The sequence below is a fragment of the Ziziphus jujuba genome, chromosome 10, assembly GCF_031755915.1.
Source record: "Ziziphus jujuba cultivar Dongzao chromosome 10, ASM3175591v1".
NCBI lineage: Eukaryota > Viridiplantae > Streptophyta > Magnoliopsida > Rosales > Rhamnaceae > Ziziphus > Ziziphus jujuba.
Genome location: NC_083388.1, coordinates 2,497,303 through 2,502,744, shown reverse-complemented (window position 1 = coordinate 2,502,744; position 5,442 = coordinate 2,497,303). Strand labels below are relative to the sequence as shown.

Below are 5,442 nucleotides of genomic sequence, written 5' to 3'. Positions count from 1 at the left end.
TAAGAATATATTTAATGTTGTTTTTATTATTTATTTCAAATGGAGGTTTTAATTTTATTTAATTTTTCCTTTGCTTAATTATTCAATAAATTGATTTATTTTAATTATTTAATTATTTCAAGAATTGTTTTAATGTGAGATTTTTCGGTATTAATTGTTATGACATGCATTAATTATTTAATAATTGTTATTAAAATTATTCTTGTTTCTTATTATACATTCTAGATCTTTAATTTAATGCATTTTATTTATAATTTATTTAATTAATTATTCCTTCATTTTTCTGGTACAATTATTGGGTTTTGTGAAAATGTTTTAAAAAGCGGAACTTTTCCAACTAAGTGGATCGTGAGGGTTTTGAGGGAAAATATTATTTTTAACTACCTATTATTTATTTACTTATTTCTTATTAATCAATTAACTAAGTTATTTACCATATATTATTATTATAATTGTATATTAGATTGGGTTACTCACTGAGATGATTAGTATATCATGTTTTTAAATTCCGTTCCCCTAGGTTCAGGTTAGTAGACGTTGATCGTCCGGGGTGAGCTCAACATCTCAGTTCATTGCCGAAAGTCCAAGAAGCATTTTCTCCCTTTTTCCTCTCCATCTTGAATTGCTTCATTTGTCATTGCATTAATTTCACAATCATTTGTATAATGTTCTGTACACTGATTGGACACACATTTATTGAATTATATATTGATTCCCTGTTTTTATTTTGGAGTGCTGTAAATTTGTGGAATTAAATTGTAGTAATGTGGGAGGAATAAGGAGTGTATATAGAAGTGTATTTTAAGTGCAGGAAAAATTGTAGTAAGTCCAACCCTTAGGGGAGGTTCTGCCGGATTTTCCATTGGAGTGTCTGATAGGGTTTCCCTGGGATCAAGGCTTGTCTAGGGTTCCGGTGAGGAATTTTGGATGGGTCCTGACAGTTGGTATCAGAGCTCTAGGTTCTAGTATTCCTAAGGGACTGTGCATTGTTGTGCGTCCCATCCGCCTCTATTCCCTTGTTTTACTCATCTTAAAGCGTTATTTCCCTTTATCTCGAAGCAAATTCGTTGCCCGAGTTGAAATAACTCTAATCTTTGAGGGTGTCAATTAGAATCACGTATCCTAACGGGGAATTCCTATGACCTAGTAAATGGTCGAGGATTGCCTTTTCTTTATCGAAGGTCAAATAATGGGGGCAGATCTAATTTTGTGAATCTTTTTGGGATTCGAAGTGGTCCTAGATATGGATTGAGTAGTTATGAATCTTATGTTTATGGACCGCTACCATAAAAGAGTAAAATTAAAGTGTTTCAGCTTACCTGAAGTGGTGCTTCGTGGAGGAGTTAGGAGGCCTTTACCGTGGTTAATTTCTATTCTCGTTTCCGAGGAGCTATCAGAGAATGGTTGTCAAGGGTATTTGACCCATGTGGCTGATGCCCGGTGAGCGATGGAAGTGCTCATAGTGGGAAGCAATTCGAAAGCGTTTTCCCAACAAGTTACTTGGATTATGACCGTAAAAAGGATATCAAATCACCATTGAATTGGCTTTGGATACCGATCTATTTTCCTTACCGCCATACCATGTGGCTCCATAAAAGTTAAGGGAGCTTAAAGGCTTAGCTGTAATATTTAGTGAATAAGAGTTTCGCTAGATCAATCATATCATCGTGAATGACATCCGTTTCGTTCATGGAGAAGAAGGATGGTTGCCTAAGGGTGTGTATCGGCTACCAACGACTTAATAAGTTGACCACCCATAATTGATACCCGTTGCCAAGTATGAATGTGTGTCGATCAACCTCAAGGTGTCAAGATATTTTTCCGATTGATTATCAACAATTAAATGCTTTTCAAAGTGATATTTGAAATTAAAGGTATTTTATTCATATTTTTATTATTTATTTAAATCGATGTTTTAGCATGAATTTCATTTACATTGATTTTATTATTTATTTAAAATTGTGATTTAAAATATATTTTGACATGTTTTTATAATTTACCTTGATCATGAGAGGTTACATAAAATGTGTTTTTATCATTTATTCAATTAATGTTTTAAAGTGCATTTTACTATGACTTTATTGTTTAAATTGATTGGTTGATTTAAAATGAATTTTATTATATTGTTACTCTTATTTTAAATGCATGTTTTAAATATTTCTTTTATTATTTAATCGATTCATTTTACTTATTTTAAAATGATTATTAAAATGCATTTATTCATGTTTTTATTTTTGTTTCAATGTGGAATTTTAACAATTGCCTATGCAAGTTAAAGTATTTTAAACTAATTAAAATAATTTTTTTATTATTTATTATTTCACTGATTTAATTAGTAAATTTCATAAATTATATTTTGATTTTTGAAGAAGTTTGGAAATTATATCAAAATTGTTACAATATAATCACAAAAAACAAGAATCAAGAAGTTGTTAGTTTTCTATCTTAACAAGCTGATTAAAATCAATTTCTAATAGGAAAATATAACAAAATGATTTTTTAAAATTTTTGTATACACTACAAAAATTTCTGAGTACATCCACAAAATTGTTGTATACACATACAAAATTGCTTTATACACCCACTACCTGATATCATCATTGTAATCAGATGACATCATCATCGACTTCATGTTAATGTGGCACTGCTTAAGCTTGACACGTGGCGATATATCTAGGTGACACATGTTTTGCCAATTGGCCAAAGCATGTCAAATGCCAGAGGTCAACACGTGTCCAACCCATTGGGCGACACGTGTCAAATGTCAGAGGCTAACATGTGTTGTAAAAGCCGAGACCACCCGCATGCAATATTGTCCACTTTGGGTCCCGCCCACATAGTTTTACATTTTGGGAGGAGTCCCATTCCTACAACCAAAAGGCCTCGCAATGGTTAGGGGTCCCACCCCTTCACCTGCCAGTCCCATTGGCTTGGACCTCAGGCCCAGTCACAATATTGTCCGCTTTGGGCCTGGCCCTCACGGCTTTACGTTCCCTCATGGGAAGGTCTCGCAAGAGAAAGGTATCCACACCCACTTATATAAAATGCTTCGTTTTCCTTTCCAACCGATGTGGATCTCACAATCCACCCCCTTGGGGCCCAGCATCCTCGCTGGCATACCGATCCAGGTATTGGCTCTGATACCAAGTGTAATAGCCCAGACCACCCGTATGAGATATTTTCCTCTTTGGGCCCGATCCACATGGTTTTGTCAAAACACGTCTCGATGGTTAGGGGTCCCACCCCTTCATCTGCCATTCCCACTGGCCCGGGCCTCGCAGGCCCAATCAAGATATTGTCTGCTTTGGAAGCTAGGTAGTGAGCCCAATCCTACCCCTCACGGTTTTTACTTTCCCTTGAGACCCGTTCCCGGGGACATCCGATAAAATTGGAATGATACAGAGAATATTAGCATGGCCCTGCAAGGATGACATGCATAAATCGAGAAATGGTCCAAACTTTTTTACTATAACAGCCCAGACCACCGGCATGAGGTATTGTCCACTTTGGGCCCGGCCTACACGGTTTTATCAAAACACGTCTCTTTGATTAGGGGTCCCACCCCTTCACTTGCCAGTCCCACTAGCCCGGGCCTCCCAGGGCCAATCAAGAGGGGTAGGATTGGGCTCACCGCCTAACTTCCAAAGCGGACAATATCTTGATTGGGCCTGGGAGGCCTGGGCCAATGGGACTGGCAGGTGAAGGGGTAGGACCCCTAGCCATCAAGATGCGTTTTGACAAAACCATGTGGGCCGGGCCCAAAGCGGACAATATCTCATGTGGGTGGTCTGGGCTATTACATGTGTCCTTCCCCATTGGGCAACACGTGTCACAAACCACAGGCTAAGACATGGCACTCTATCGGTCCAACACATGTCACCATCGATTTTTATCCCATCAGTGCAAATGGATTTGTGACGATCATCTTCTAGGATATAAAAGATGTTAAAGCTTGGATACTACACTACCGAAGCCTTTATTTACGAACCTTCTGTACCTTCACTTTACTACCAACAATGCAAAAGGTTATTTTTCCTCACAATTTTTCTCTCTGTTTTGCAAAAAGAAATTCAAAAAGCAGCACTCTTGTTGTTTTTCAAAACTAGTATCCATTCCCGTACGATGTACGATATGTGTAATCATAACAGATAGATTTTAAAAATAATCTATAATAATTTATTATATTTGAAAGCCTATTTAAAAGTTTTATTGTTAATAAGTATATTTGAATTTTTTCTTCAATCTATATTATAAAAAGTTTATTAATAACTATAAATTTGACATCTATATATAATATTATTCAATTATATAATTCAAATTCAAAAATGGTTACTTGTGTAATTTTTTTCATCTTGGAATTTTTCTATCCATTTTTTTCCATCTATAAAATATAAATTTAAATTCAAATGCATTTATATAATTTAATTTAAATCCAAATATTTTTCATCTATAGAATTCAAATTCAAATGTATTTTTTGATTTCTTACAAATAATTAATTTTCATATATTAAATACTCATAATGTAATTTATTTATGATAATTATTTATCCTATAAAAATATTTTTACCTTAAAAGATAAATTATTTATGGAATTCAAATTTTACAATGTTTACCTATTTAATTTTTTCTGTCTATAAAATTTAAATTCAAATTTAATTTCAAATGCATTTATATAATTTAATTCAAATTCAAATTTATTTATATAATATTTTTCATCTATGGAATTCAAATTCAAATTTAAATATATTTTTATATTTTTTGCAAATAATTAATTTTTCTATGTTAAATCCTTATAATATAATTTAATTGTATTTATCATTATCATTATCATTATTATTATTATTATTATTGTTATTATTATAACAATAACTTAATTAACAATAATTTAGATTTAAAAAGAGGCATATATATATATATATATACCATTTCTATTTTTTTAATTGTAAAATAAAAAGAATTTTTTTATTATATAATAAAATATAAAGATTAATTTCATTATTAATTACTGCATATAAAATGTTTTTATTTTACAATAAAATAAACATTATAAACTAATAATATATATATATATATATTATTTATCATTGATTTGCTATTTTTTATTTTTATTTTTTGCTGAGAAGATGGTATGGATATATATAAGTACAATATTCTTTACCATATATATATATATATATATATTATAATTTTAAGATTATATATATTAAAATTTTTTTAAGCATTTGTTTCATTTATAAACTTGTGTGTGTGTATATATATATATATAAATACATCTTAAACATTGTTTAAAAAATATTAAAAAAATGCATTACTTACCATAAATTTTTTGATAAGAAAATAAATCCCATCATTTGTTATTGAATTTTATATATGTATATATATATATATATATATATATATATGCGTGTGTGTGTGTGTGTTTTTTTTTTTTTAAACATTTTT

The 5,442-nt window shown here is 31.4% G+C and overlaps 1 non-coding gene across 1 annotated transcript; it reads left to right on the top strand.

The window, feature by feature from the left end:
• Positions 1–3,360: 3,360 nt before the first annotated feature.
• LOC112490788 (U6 spliceosomal RNA) lies at positions 3,361–3,463 on the top strand. The gene has a single exon (XR_003054986.2). It is a non-coding gene; the product is annotated as a U6 spliceosomal RNA (small nuclear RNA).
• Positions 3,464–5,442: the final 1,979 nt, after the last annotated feature.